Below are 15659 nucleotides of genomic sequence, written 5' to 3'. Positions count from 1 at the left end.
AGTTCCTCGTGTGGCCGCGGGTGGCGGGGCGGAGCCGCTCTACGGTTCCCCGTGTTGCCGGGCTGCAGTTCCTCGTGTGGCCGCGGGTGGCGGGGCGGAGCCGCTCTACGGTTCCCCGTGTTGCCTGGCTGCAGTTCCCCGTGTGGCCGCGGGTGGTGCTGTGGAGCCGCACTGCAGTCCCCAGCGCGGCCACAGACGGCGCCGTCGTCCGTTCCTTGTCGAGCTGCCGCCATTTTGTGACCGTGTCTCCGCTGTGGCCCCGGATCCGGCTTCTCTCGTACGGTGAGTCCCGCCACCGTCTCGCGTATCCACGCCTCGGCTGGCATGGTGCGCCGGGTGTCTTCCCGTGATACTTCCGGGGCGCTTTGCTGCTGGGCTGGCGGCGTGGGCGGCGCAGATTGCGCTGGGCTGCATCGGGACTGGAGAGGCCGAGGCTGTGCGGCCTGGACCCGTTCCTGCATTCGGGGGGGGGGGGCGGTAGCAGAGAAAGGCCGAGGCCTGGTCTCCAGGTCCGGCTACTGCCTGTGATCCCTGCTGGACCCTGATCCAGAGGATGGAGGCAACGATTCGACCTGGGTGCTGGCGTGGGGAATGGTGCCCTCAGATTTGGGGGGGGGGGTGCACCGTTACCATGGGCAACGGCAGCGAGGGTACCCCGGTACCAGCTCACCGATACCTCTGTGCTGCCAGTGCAACACGGCAGGTCTACACGGCGGTGTACAGGGGAGGCTCAGACTGCAACGCGATGTGAGCATACTCTGGGCTACATCTCTAGCTACTACTGTGGACTAAGTGTTGGGTGCCAGGGCATTCGGGGACCATTTATTTTATCCATAACTAAGGAAGAGGAACGGGGGTGTTTGTAAGAAGTGCACAGGCTCTATCCTGAGGGTCTTTGTGCACTTAACTGCACGCACGCTGATTGTTTCCGTGTGAAGTGGCTCTGGTGAGAGGGATGTTAGATTTGGAGAGATCACAATGAACTTAGAGTGAAGTGGTTTACTTTCTAGAGTAGGGCAGCTCCTGTGGTATAGCTGGGAGCCCAGACATGTCAAAGTAAAGTCTTTGTTTGGGACCAGCGCAACATTCCGAGTAAGTTACGAACTACACTAGAGTAATTTGTAAGCAGAGGTAATAGGCGACGTGGAAGAAAGAGCAGTCTGCATTCCGATTGTTCTCTCGGTGTGCTTTGGAACGAGAACATGAGCATAATAACATTCAGTAAAATGCACACACGTATTTGCAAACAGGCCTACTGCACAGAGCAGAATCAAGTAACAACAATAGACAAAGTGTCTACTTTTTTCAGTACGCTGATCAATGTTGCTTCTGTGGCTATCGTCGAGTAAGGAAGTTCACACTCGAACACCGCCCCCCCCCCACCCCGGCTTGTGGGCAAAAGTTATTGTTGGCAGCTCAGTAACACTTTCCTCTTGTTTTGAAATAATGTCTTGTGTGGGGTTTTGTCAGATTTCTACCCTCAAATGTTGGTTTTGTAATGTTCATCTATCAGATCTAATGGACTGGGCCCACACAAAAGGTGGAGTAATTAGGTGAGTGCTGAGTCTTGTCACTAAGAGTGACAACATTTTGATTTTTGAGCTGTGGTGGAAAACATTAATGGTGACTTCTTTGTGAGCGCAGTCAGAAACAATGCACATTTAAATGGCCAGTAGGAACCACAGTGCGGAGGATGTAGCAGAGTCTTTAATGTCCAGTAACCTGTTGACGTGGTGATCCTCTCAGCCAGCAGTCCCTTATTGTTTCATTCAATCTACTTCATATTAGGAACAGCTTACTCTGTTGTCAAAGTATTCTTCAGAATAGATTTCAGAACGATTGTCCTTCAGGGGCGTTCAAAGATTCATTCAGTATCAGAGAATGTATACTGTATACAACCTGAAATTCATACTCTTCACAGACATCCACGGAACAAGAAACCCTATAGACTGAATGATAGAAATATTGAAGTCCCCTTCCCCTTTGCAAAAGCTGCCTCAATTACTTTTATTAAGGTAGTCCAGAAACGTACTGGTTGGCAGGTTAGTTGGTCATTGTAAGTTGTTCTGTGATTAGGCTAGGGTTAAATCGAGGGATTGGTGGCCAGTGTGGCTCGAAGGGCCAAGTATGCCTGTTCTTCTGTATCTCAATAAATAAATGCAATTTTCAGTGTCCATTATATGGTTCATTTCGGGGGATTTCACTGTTTTTAAATGTTCAATAAAATTGATTAATTTTGGTAACCAAATCAAGCTGTATACCAGCAGTAGTATATCATTTGGATCGGTGCTGGCACCTTTGTTCTTATATGCACATTGACAACATATGTAAATATAGGAGGTGTGGTTAGTAAGTTTGCAGGCGACACAAAAATTATTGGTATTGATACTGATGAAGGTAATCTTGGGTTGCAGAATGATATAAATCAGCTGGTAAATTGGACAGATCACTGACAGGTTGATTTTAGTCCCGATAAGTGTGAAGCAATGCATCGTAAAGGTGTTTGAATAATGAATAGTGGAGCCCGAGGGATTATTGTGGGGAAGAGGGACCTTGGTGTACAAATCCATACATTCCTGAAGGTAGAAACATAGATAAGGTGGTGAAGCAGATTCATTGCTCTTATTAGAATATAAGAGCATGGAGAACACAGTTTATAAGTTGCTGGTTTGGCCGCAGCTCATGTATTGTGTGCATTTCAGCACACCATAGGAAAGACGTGATGAGTGTGTGGAGATTTTCCAATACGTTGTCTGGGTTGGTATGTTTCAGCTATGAGGAGAAGCTGTGTGAACTTGCTTTGTTTTTCTTGGAGCAGAGGAAAGATCGGAGAGAGGTACGGATGGATTGTCTAGTTTTAGATGTTTCCATGTCAGAGATACCTAAAGCCAGGGAGTCCAGGTTCAAATTAATGGCTAAGGTGTTTAGGGGGATCTGATGAAAAAGTTTTTTTTCCATCCAGGGGATGGTTAAGATCTGGAACACGTTGGTAGGAGGAAGGTATTCTGACAACATTTAAGAGGTGTCAGGATGAGTGCGTGAATTTTGAATATGTAGAAGACTGTGCTGGTAAATGGGACCAGTGTAAATGAATACTTGTGTGACAGTTGACATGAACTTGATGACAATGGACCTATTTTGGCATTGGAAACTGTCTGATTCTATTCAGTACCTGTGAATGCTCTGTGTTGATGCTTTTTCCAACTTGTTAAGTGTGCATCTTGCACAATTTCCAGGCTTTGCACTATTCCTGTAATTTCAGATTCAGGTTTATTATCACCGGCATGTGACGTGAAGTTTGTTAACTTAGCAGCAGCAGTTCAATGCAATACATAATCTAGAAGAGAGAAAAAATAATAAAATAAAATGATAATAAATAAACAAGTAAATCAATTACAGTGTACGTATATTGAATAGATTTTTAAAAGAAGTTCAAAAAACAAAAGTACTGTATATTAAACAAAGTGAGGTAGTGTCTAAAGGTTCAACGTCCATTTAGGAATCTGATGGCAGAGGGGAGGAAGCTGTTTCTGAATCACTGAGTGTGTGCCTTCAGGCTTCTGTACCTCCTACCTGATGGTAACAGTGAGAAAAGAACATGCGCTGGGTGCTGGAGGACCTTAATAATGGACACTGCCTTTCTGAGACACCGGTCCCTAAAGATGTGCTGGGTACTTTGAAGGCTAGTACCCAAGATGGAGCTGACTAGATTTACAATCCTCTGCAGCTTCTTTTGGTCCTGTGCAGTAGCCCCTCCATACCAGACAGTGATGCAGCCTGTCAGAATGCTCTCCACGGTACAACTGTAGAAGTTTTTGAGTGTATTTGTTGACATGCCAGATCTCTTCAAACTCCTAATGAAGTATAGACGCTGTCTTGCCTTCTTTATAACTATATCGATATGTTGGGACCAGGTTAGGTCCTCAGAGATCTTGACACCCAGGAACTTGAAACTGCTCACTCTCTCCACTTCTGATCCCTCTATGAGGATTGGTATGTGTTCCTTCATCTTACCCTTCCCGAAGTCCACAATCAGCTCTTTTGTCTTACTGACGTTGAGTGCCAGGTTGTTGCTGCGGCACCACTCCACTAGTTAGCATACCTCCTTCCTGTATACCCTCTCATCACCACCTGAGATTCTACCAACAATGGTTGTATCATCAGCAAATTTATCGATGGTATTTGAGCTATGCCTAGCCACACAGTCATGTGTAAATAGAGAGTAGAGCAGTGGGCTAGGCACACGCCCCTGAAGTGCGCTGGCATTGATGGTCAGTGAGGAGGATATGTTATCACCAATCCGCACAGATTGTGGTCTTCCAGTTAGGAAGTCGAGGATCCAACTGCAGAGGGAAGTACAGAGGCCCAGGTTCTGCAACTTCTCAGTCAGGATTGTGGGAATGATGATATTAAATGCTGAGCTAGAGTTGATGAACAGCATCCTGACAGAAGTGGTTTAAAGCCGTGTGGAGAGCCATTGAGATTGCATCTGCTGATGACCTATTGTGATGGTAGGCAAATTGCAATGGGTCCAGGACCTTGCTGAGGCAGGAGTTCAGTCTAGTCATGACCAACATCTCAGAGCATTTTATCACTGTCGATGTGAGTGCTACCAGGCAATAGTCATTAAGACAGTCCACATTATTCTTAATAGGCACTGGTATAATTGTTGCCTTTTTGAAGCAAGTGGGAACTTCTACCCATAGCAGTGAGAGGTTGAAAATGTCCTTGAATATACTCCCACTAGCTGGTTGACTCAGGTTTTCAGAGCCTTACCAGATACTCCATTGGGACCTTCTGCCTTGCGAGGTTCACTCTCTTTAAAGATAGCCTAACATCGGCCTCTGTGATGGAGATCACAGGGTCATCAGGTGCAGCAGGGATCTTCACAGCAGTAGTTGTGTTCTCCCTTTCAAAGTGGGCATAGAAGGTGCTGAGTTCATCTGGTAGTGAAGCATCGCTGTCATTCATGCTATTGGGTTTCGCTTTGTAGGAAGTAATGTCTTGCAGACCCTGCCAGAGTTGTTGTGCATCCGATGTTGCCTCCAACCTCGTTTGAAATTGTCTCTTTGCCCTTGAAATAGCCCTCCGTAAATCATACCTGGTTTTCTGGGATAGGGCTTTTATTCTTTTGTCATAGAACATAAATAAGACACACAGGATTGTTACGTATTTTACAGCTTCCTTTTAATCATTTGTCATACTCACAAAATCATTTTCAAAAATCCCTGGCAAGTACTTGTAAAACTTAAGATAACACACACAAAATACTGGTGGAATTCAGCAGGTCAGGCAGCATCTAGAGGGGGAAGACGCCAGAATAAAAAGGTGGGTGGAGGGGAAGGAGGATAGCTGGAAGGTGATAGGTGAAGCCAGGTGAGTGGGAAAGGTAAAGGTCTGGAGAAGAAGGGATCTGATAGGAGAGGAAAGAGGATCATAGGAGAAAGGGAAGGAGGAGGGGACCCAGGGGGAGGTGATAGACAGGTGAGAAGAGATAAAAGGCCGGAGTGGAGAATAGAAGAAGAGGGGAGAGGAAGGAAAAAAATCTTTTACCGGAAGGAGAAGTCAATACTTATTCCATCAGGTTGAAGGCTACCAACCTTGTAAAACTTGTTGCAGGAGGCTTCTTTGGGAAAGAATTGCGAAGTATCCAGTTGCTTAATTCACTGTGATTTCTGCTCAGCTAAATTCACCAGTGGCATGCTGTTCCTGAGGCTTTCTTTTCCCTCTAGTTGTAGTTCTGTACTGTTCTCGAAGTTGAGACTGAATTTAAAAAAACTCATATGCACTGAGTTGTTATTCTGGAAACCTGGCAGATGGTTTGTTGGTGACCACAGAAATGAGACTGATCAGCCTTTCCATTAGCATTATTTCAGTAGTCCTCATTTTCGATTACGTATTATTTGTCTCTTTTGCTTTTTGTCCCTTTTTTGTCTGTGATTGTGCTCTGAAGTTTATTGCCACCATCAGGAGACTGATCAGTCCATTCCATAGACAAAAGGGATTGGTTGGTATACTGTGTGTGAGTTATAAAAACCATATTGGCACTCTGAAAGAAAAAATGTAAATTCTAAACGGTGTGGGTATTTATCAGCACAGATAAATGAATAAACCTCTTTTCCAAATGCCTTTCTGAGATCAGGAAGCCCACTTTAATAAACTGAAGCTTGTTCTTTACACTTAGTGATGGGAGCTGTGATTTAATCGTAACTTTCTTTACTTACAAACAGAGTTAAATCTGGGTCGCTAGAGGCTGCAGGGATGTAGATGGATGATGTTCCTTCCTGCTTTATCATTGGTTAAAATCAAAAACTTTTGGCCCAACCAATACTCATCAGAAAGATCCTGGACTAAATCCTAGTTTCGTACTCTGTTAATCCATAAAAAGAAATTCTGGTTGTCTGGGTAGTCGCCAACCTGATGGCATAAATATCAATTTCTTCTTCTAATAAAAAAGTAATTTTTCCCTCTCCCTCTCCTCTTCTACTTACTCACTCTGGCCTCTTACCTCTTCTCACCTCCCTATTACCCTCCTCCTCCTTCCCTTTTCCTATCTCCTCTTCTATCAGACTCCTCCAGCCCTTTATCTTTCCAACACACCTGGTTTCTCCTATCACGTTCTAGCTATCCTCCTTCCCCTCCTCCCACCATAACCATAACTATTTATGAAGGTCTGCATGCCAGAAGCCTTCTTCATCACCCTGTCTACCTGTGACAGCACTTCATAGAACCATATACTTGTTCCCCAAATTTCCTCTACACTACTGTCCAGGGCCCTGCTGTTCAGTGTGAAAGTCCTACCTACATTTGATTTTCCAAAATGCAACATCTTCATTTATCTGAGTTGAGCTCCATTTGCTGTTCCTCAGCTGATCGAGATCCCCCTGTGGGTTTTGATGACATTTGTCATTGTCCACAATTCCACCTATTTTAGCCTCATCTGTAAGCATTCACTGTGCTTTATACATTGTTATTCAGATTGTTGATACAGTAGATGAATTTCTATAGTTGATAATAGAAAATTTTCAGTGTATTTCATTGACCTATGATTCAGAGGTGAAGCATATTAACAGGCCCTTGCAGCCCAATGACCTCATGCTAGCCAGTTATGCGACCAATTAATCTACGAATCTCTATGTCTTTGGAAACCGGAGCAGCTGGAGGAAACCTACACAGTCATGGGGAGAACATACGTACTCCTGGCTGGAATTGAACCCAGGTCACTGGCACTATAAAGTGTTACGCTAGCCTCTGCCACCAGTAAAGATTTCCAGTTCATGTTTAATAAATACTCATGGAAGAGAAGGACCCGATGGCAGTGGTGGGATTTGAACCCAGGTCTCCGTGGGGACTAGATCCTTCATCCAGAGCCTTAGACCGCTTGGCCACACCACTGCATGGCATTCATGCTTTGTGTAAGACATGACAGGTAAGAGAAGGCCAATTCAGGAAGCAAGGTGGCGGGTGTGTCGGGGGGGGGTGGTGGCAAGCTGGAAGAGGAATACTATCTCCTGGACGTCAGTTTTGTGAGCTAATCTGGATCTCAGCACGTGCTACTATTGGATAAGCAAATTTCTCATAACCATTGGGTCATTTTAATACAGACACTGCATTCAGCAGACATCAATGCACAGGGTGAGTGTGAAGAATTCTTCTGAAATGAGGCCATTTCAGCCGTTTGTTACCATTCTGCACCTGCTGTGCAATAATGTACACTCCGTGGCCACTTTATGGGATGCACCTGTACGTCAATGCAAACATCTAATCAGCCAAAAATGTGACAGCAACTCAATGCATAAAAATGTGCAGTCCTGGTCAAGAGGTTCAGTTGTTCTTCAACCCAAACATTAGGAATGATTGTTGGTGGTCTGCGGATCTCCTGGACTTTTCATGCACAACAGTCTCTAGAGTTTACAGAGAATGGTGAGAAAAACAGAAAACATCCAGTGAGCAGTAATTCCGTGGGCGAAAATGTCTTGTTAATGGGAGAAGCCAGAGGAGGGTGGGCTGACTGGTTCAAGCTGACAGGAAGGTGATAGTAACTCAAATTACCACGGTTTCAACAGTGGTGTGTGGAAGAGCATCCCTGAACACTCAACACATTGTGCCTTGAAGTGGATGGGTTTCAGAAGCAGAACACCACTCCAGGTTTGGCTCCTGTACCTAATAATGTGGCCCCGGAGTGTACAAGCTGTGATCCTAATCAACAGATCTACCACAGATTCAGTCCCAGTGTCAATATGCTGAATCAAAGATTATTATTTCACTTGCTATCTTCTCAATTCTCCTTTCTGCAATATTGCAGAGATAACTTCAAGGTTCAAAGGTCGAATTTAATGCCAGAGGAATGTATACAATAAACATCCTGAAATGCTTTTTCTTCGCAAACATCCATGAAAACAGAGAAGTGCCCCAAAGAATGAATGGGAGTTAAATGTGAGAACCCCAAAGTCCCCCCAGCTCCCCCCTCCCGCACGTAAGTGGAGGCAAGCAACGATCCCCCCTCCCCCCCATCAGCAAAAAAAAGCACATCGGTACAGTCACCAGGCCCGTGTGTGCTAAGCAATAGCAAAGCGACAGACAAAAGTTACCCCAAAGGCTTCGCATTTCATCTGACATTTGACAAACCACAGGTTCTCTCTCTCCCTGGCAAGGGAGAGGGAGGTGTCCCCCATTTTCATAGCAAGCAGGAGACATAACAACAACCCGCTGGTTTACAATGTTAAGAGTCTGTTTTGTTGCTCTTTTCGAGCTCTGTGTCTAAAGATTGCAAAGACCTTGAGTCTTCCGGCCCACAGTGAAAGATTTTCTGGCCTCCCCGAAGACACACGAGTCTCCTGCCGTGACATCGACCCTTGATCCGCCCACCTCCAGAGCCCCAAGGTCTGAGGCTTCCGAACACGATTGAGACTCTTAGGCCAAACCCTTGGCATGTCGAATAATGGCCAGTTGTGGAACCCTGAGAACGGGTCCCATTCCCGCAAAGAACCGAAGCCTGTGTGTAACTCCAGGTCAGGGTCTTCAAAACAACCCTGAAAGGGAAAAATAAAGATATTAAAGGTGGAAATAAAGCTGTTTCTGAAGATGCAAGCAGAAGAGTCGCCGTTAGGCACCATCATCTCTCCTAAGCTTCGCCTTCATTAAAGATGGAGTGAGAAACTGTATTGTCTCCACTCTAGAACCAAGATTGCTCTAACTTTCCTCAGTTAATTTATCGTAAATAGAAACTTCTGTACTTGCACATTGAGAAGTTGCCCTAAATTGTTGAATCCTTCATCAAAGCATAGAGAGAGTGGTTTGTGAACATCTGGAAGACAACTGTTCTCTAAAATCGACTTCTGCCACACAGCATCGTCCCCTGACAATCATGGTCCACATTGAGACCTTCGAAATTGTAGATTGCTTCCCATTTCTTGCGAGCCACCTTTCAGCAAAGAGAGGCTTCTGTGGCAATATTGACCACCACTTCCCTGCAGCAGCACAGCCTTTGGCCAGCTGAAGAAAAGGATATTTTGAAGACCAACTCAGCACCAAGCTTGTAGTCTACCAAGCAGCAGTGATCTCTGCCTTTTCTATGCTTCAGAGACAGGGGGAGCTGAAAGTATGGAGAAAGATCACCAGTGATGTCTCTGCAAAATCTTCCAGTCATTGGTAAGTATAGGTGAGATAGTGTTAATGTTCTCTTCCAGGCTGGCAATCCACATTGAGCCAACATGCATTGCATAGACTCTTGACCTCCAAAACAAGCGCTCTATTGAGGAGATCTCCAGGACAGAGAAGATACTTCAAGGGCATTCCCTGTGTCTCCTTGGAAAAATATAATATTTTCATTGATTCTTGGGGAATTCCTGACCATCCACTCGAGCTGGAATTGGAACTTATGGGAAGGTGCTATGTACTTCAGCTCTGTACAATGGGTTTGCTGAGAGGCCAAACATGATTTATTGGAGGGTACAGCATCCCAAACATCCATCTCTCCTGATCTGTCAAACTCTACTTTTGTAGTTTTTTTTTTGCAAAGGACTCTTCGGGCACACAGAAGTTCAAAGTGAATTGATTATCAAAGTACATATATGTCACTATATACAACCCCAAGATTCATTTTCTTATGAGAATACTCAATAAATCCAGTAACCATTATAGACTCCATGCAAGACCATACCCAACAAGGCGAACAACCAGTGTAGAAATGATAACAAACTGTGCAAAGCAAAAAAGAAATAATAAACAAATATATATTGAGAACATGAGATGAAGAGTCCTTGAAAGTGAGCCCATAGAAAATATGTGAATGTGGGGATACATAGTAACCAGTTTTCTGCCCTTTTGCTGTCATTCATATTTTGCACTTATGTGACGTATAGTGTAAAAACTGTCAGAAAGTTTCATAAAGCTATATTCTTAAACTAAGAGGGAATATTGGGAAGAACGCAAAAGAAGTTGGAGGAACTTGGCAGGAATATGGAGGGAAATGGGCAGTTAATCTGGGTTGAGACTCTTCACTTATAGACTGATGATGGGGCCAGTGAAGGGTCTCAACCCAAAACATGAGTCCAGATGAAGGGTCTCTTCCAGAATATGCAGCCTCTTGTGTCTCCAGAAATGTAAAGAATTTTTTGTGGTGAAGGTACCAACCTTCTATTCACAATCTGGATTATTACAGAATATATTATAGTATAGCTGAGGAAAAGGTTCTTCATCCCATCATGCGTCATGGAAGTGTAGTGGTTAGCGCGATGCTGTTACTGCTGAGGGTTACGGAGTTCGATCCTGACGTCATCTATAAGGAGTTTGTACATCTCATAGAATGCGTGGGTTTCCTCTCACAGTCCAAAGATGTACTGTTTAGTAAGGTAACTCGGTCATTGTAAGTTAACCTGTGATTAGGCTACGGTTAAGTGGATGGATTGCTGGGTGGTGGGCTCTAAGGGCCAGAAGGGCATATTCCGTACTCTGTCTCTAAATAAACAAAATCAATATGTGTGTTGACCATGATTCCAATCTGCATGCACACAGATCGTATCCTTCTCTTCCCTGCCTAAACGTGTGCTTTCTAAATGCCTTTTAAACGTTATTGTTGTATCTCCTTTTACTACCTCCCTGGTAACACATTCCATATAGCCACCATGGAGGGGAGGTGGGAAATTCTTGCCACGCAAATCTTCTTTGGACATTCTTCTTCCCACCTTAAATCTGCTCTTGTACTCATTTCCATCCTGACAAAAAGATTGTGAATCTGCCTCTTGTAATGTTACATACTGCGGTCAGTTTGCCTGTCAGCCTCCTGTGCTCCAGAGAAAACAGTCTAATTTTCCCCACCTTTCCCTGCAGTTAATTTGCTTCAATCCAGGCAGAATCCTTCTGCACCCCCTCCAGAGTGTTCACATCCTTCCTGTAGTGTGGCTTAACCGAAGTTTTATACAGCTGCAACGGGATTTCCCAACCTTTATAATCAACTTGACTAATTCCACATTCAAAATTGTTCAGTGTCATTTCCAGTACACAAGTGTATAGGAGAACAAAATTTTTACTCTGTTCTGATGCAGCAGAAAAAAAACACTAAGATAGAGAACACAATAATAAAAACACAATAAGTTTGAATACATAAAGATAGCTTATATACATAGATTGTATGTCCATAAAGTGACGCAGGAATCAGAATCAGGTTTCATATCGCTGGCATATGTCATGAAATTTATTAACTTTGCGGCAGCAGTACAATGTGGATGATAATAGAAAAATCTGTTAATTACAGTAAATATACAGTAGTTAAATAAATAGTGCAAAAACAGAAATTAAAAAGTAGTGAGGTAGTGTTCATGGGTTCAGTGTCCATTCAGAAATCAGATGGCAGAGGGGAAGAAGCTGTTCCTGAATTGCTGAGTGTGTACTTTTAGGTTTCTGTATCTCCTTACAGATGGTAACAATGAGAAAAGGGTTTGTCCTGGGTGGTGGGGTCCTTAATGATAGATGTCGCCTTTTTGAGGCACCACTCCTTGATGATACTATGGAGGCTAGTACCCATGATAGAGCTGACTAATTTTACAGTTCTCTGCAGCTTACATAGATCCTATGTCCTCCCCCCTCCCCCCCCCCACACACACAGAGTGATGCAGCCAGTTAGAATGCTCTCCATGGTACATCTGTAGAAGTTTGCAAATGTCTTCAGTGACGTACCGAATCTCCTCAAACTCCGAGTGAAATAGAGCTGCTGTCCTGCCTCCTTTATACCTGCAATGCTATGTTAGGACTAGGTTAGGTCCTCAGAGATAGTAACACTCAGGAACTTGAAATTGCTCACTCTCTACACTTCTGATCCCTCAATGAGGACTGGTGTGTGTTCTTTCTTCTTACTGTTTCTAAAGTCCACAATCAGCTCTTTGCTCTCGCAAGGTTGTTGTTGCGACACCACTCAACTAGCTGGTGTATCTTGCTTCTGCACTCCCTTTCATCTCCATCTGATATTTTGCCAACAATGGTATCAGCATGGATGGCGTTTGAGCTGTGCCTAGCCACACAGTCATGGGTGTAGAGAGAGTAGAGCAGTGAGCTAAGCGCTCATCCCTGAGTGCGCTAGTGGATTGTCAGCAAGGTGAAGATGTTATTTCCAATCTGCACAGACTGTGGTCTTCCGGTTAGGAGGTGAGGATCCAGTTGCAGAGGGAGGTACAAAAGCCCAGATTCTGTAGCTTTTCGATCAGGACTGTAGGAATGATGGTGTTAAATGCTGAGCTGTAGTCAGTAAACAGCAACCTGACGTAGGTATTTATATTGTCCAGGTGATCCAAGGCCGCATGCAGAGCCAGTGAGATCATGTCCGCCGTAGACCTATTGTGGCAATAAGCAAAATGCAGTGCGAGTATCTGTACATAAGGTGACTCTGACAGGAAATGATAACGTGGTGGTGGGGGCAGGGGTGTTGATGGTTGGTTGCTGGGTGCAGGTGTTGATCAGCCTTACTGCTTGGGGGAAGTAACTACTTTTGAGTCTGGTGGTCCTGGTGTGGTTGCTACGTAGCCTCCTCCCTAATGGAAGCAAGCATGCTGTATAACTCCTGCCGAAGGGTTTTGGCTTGAAATTTCAACTGTACCTTTTTCCATAGATGCTGCCTGGCCAGCAGAGTTCCTCCAGCATTTTGTGTGTGTTGCTCAGATTTCCAGCATCTGCAGATTTTCTCTTGTTTGTGTGTAACTTCTTTACCACCTTATCCTCCTGTGCTGAGTGAACTGTATTTTGCCACATGAACCATGCTCTTTTTGCAAGGTCAGTAATTCATTGTTTCACTTCACAAGACAACAGGTGAGACAAACTGTGCTAAGATATACGATTGGTGTACGTTCCTGAGCTGATGTTCAAAATAAAATTTATTACCAAAGTACTTATATGTCACCTTGAGATTCATTTTCTTGGAGGCATTTACAGAAAAATAAAGAATGCGATAGAATTCATGAAAAACTGTACATAAAGACCAACAACCAACCAATGTGCAAAAAAAGACCAATTGTTCAAATAAAAACATAAAATAGAGAACGAGTTGTAAAAGTCCTTGAAAGTGAATTTGCAGGTTGTAGAATCAGTTCAGAGTTGTGGTGACTGAAGTTATTCATACCAGTTCAGGAGCCTGATAGGTGTAGGGTAATAATTGTCGCTGAACCTGATGGTGTGGGTCTAAGGTTCCTGTACCTTTTTGTTGATGGAAGGAGCGAGAAAAGTGATGGTGGGCTTCCTTGATGCATGTTGCTTTCGTGTGTCTGCTTCTTGTAAATTTACTTGAGGGTAAGGCTTTGCCTGTGACGGACTTGGTTTTATCCACCACTTTCTGTAGATGTTTCCATTCCTCCGCATTGATGCTTCCATATCAGGCTGTGATTGGATAGGATACTCTGTACTGTGCATCTACAGAAGTTTGTGAGTGTTTTTGGTGACATACTGAATATATGCAAACTTTTTAAAAAGTAGAGGTGTCACGCCTTCTTTCTGATGACACGTAAGTGCTGGTCCAAAGACAGTTCCTCTGATATGATAACACCAAGAAATTTAAAGCTACTGATCTTCTCCACTTCAGATACTCTACATGAACCTCATGCTGTATAACACCTACAAAATGCTGGAGAAACTCAGCAGATCAGACAGCATCCATGGAGAGGAATAAAGAGCCGACATTTCGGGCTGAGACCCTTCGTCAGCCATGAAGAACTATGACTAGATTCAGGCATAGTTGCATTAGATTGGAAATAGCAAGTGTAAATCCTTTTCAAGAAGACAAGGTAGGAAACTAGAGGCTGGTTAGTTCAACGTCTCTCATATGGAATCTTAGAACCAATTATTTATTAATTTATTCAGCTACATGAGCCGTGCTACCCAGCAATTCACACATTTAACATTAGCCTAATCACAGGACAATTTACAATGACCATCTTTAGATTGTGGGAAGAAACTGGAGGAAACCCACATGGTCACGGGGAGAACGTACAGACTCCCTATGGACTGCGCTGGAATTGAACTCCGAACTCCAACACTGTTGCAGAAGGGAATTTACAAAAAAAAATAAAGATGATCAGGTAAAGTCAACATGGTTTTGTGAAGGAAAATCATATTTGACCAATTAATCGGAGTTAGTTGAAGAAGTAATGTGCTATCTTTAAAGGGAAATTAGTGGGTATACTTTACTCAATAAGGCATTCAATGAGGTACAGTATCAAAGATTACGGTAGATAATAAATTCTCATGGTTTGTGAGCGAACACTGGCATGGATGAAGGATTAGATAGCTAAGGAAAGAGATTAGATAAAAATGCGCAATTTCCTTTCTGGTTGTCGGTAAGGTTGAGATTGTGATCCACATTGGAAATAACAATAGGTAAAGTAGGGATGGTCCTGCACCATGAATTTAGGGATGTTTGGTTCACAGGTTAGAGAGTAGGATCTCTACGGTTGAGATTCTCTCTGGTCTATTTCTGGTGCCATATGCTAGTGAGTATAGGAGTAGCATATCAGGTCAAATAAATGTGTGATTGAAGGGAAGGCTTTAGATCTCCAGATCACTGGAACCATTACTGGGAAAAATGGGATCACTGCACCTGACCAGAACAATGATTCTCTTTTTCTTTATTTCCCAAGGAGATTTAATTGTCACTTAATCAATTATAATTAAAATAATCAAAAATTGTATTTAAAAAGGGTGACTTTAAAATACAAAAAGGAGTCCAATTTCATTTTGTATTCTAATTACTCTCTACCGTTTTAACACCAAAGACAATAGTTGGCTTACTATGCAGCATCATGTATTTATTTATTGATTGATTGATCGATTGAGACAGGCCCTTTCGGCCCTTTGAGCTGTGCTATCTAACCCTAGCCTAATCACAGGACAATTTAAAATTACCAATTAACCTGCCAACTGTCAAGTCTTTGGACTGTGGGAAGAAACCGGAGCACCCGGAGGAAACCCATGCTGTTGCAGGGAGAATGTACAAACTTCTTAGAGGACAGTGGTGGGAATTGAACCCCGGTCGTCTATTTTGTAAAGCATTGTGCTAACCACTACGCTACCATAGTTTATTAATAAACTGTGAACATGAATTGGCACCTTGTAGGATGTTCCAAAACTTCAGTTACTTTTGAAGTATAGTCACTCATATCACTGAACAGTTTTCAGAA

At 43.6% G+C, this 15659-nt stretch overlaps 1 protein-coding gene across 3 annotated transcripts in view; it reads left to right on the top strand.

Annotated features, from left to right (window-relative positions):
- The first annotated feature begins 207 nt into the window (after positions 1–207).
- Positions 208–15659, top strand: part of LOC140204813 (CCR4-NOT transcription complex subunit 3-like) — a 144440-nt gene continuing 128988 nt past the window's right edge. For 2 of the 3 annotated variants that reach the window (XM_072271631.1, XM_072271630.1), the window contains exon 1: positions 212–282. The gene's annotated coding sequence lies outside the window, so the exon portion shown is untranslated. Of the gene's footprint in view, positions 283–15659 lie in introns of all 3 variants that reach the window. The other variant, XM_072271627.1, reaches the window with a different exon arrangement.

The sequence above is a fragment of the Mobula birostris genome, chromosome 11, assembly GCF_030028105.1.
Source record: "Mobula birostris isolate sMobBir1 chromosome 11, sMobBir1.hap1, whole genome shotgun sequence".
NCBI lineage: Eukaryota > Metazoa > Chordata > Chondrichthyes > Myliobatiformes > Myliobatidae > Mobula > Mobula birostris.
Note: the sequence above shows the minus strand (reverse complement) of the source record. Positions and strands in the feature narration are given on the sequence as shown.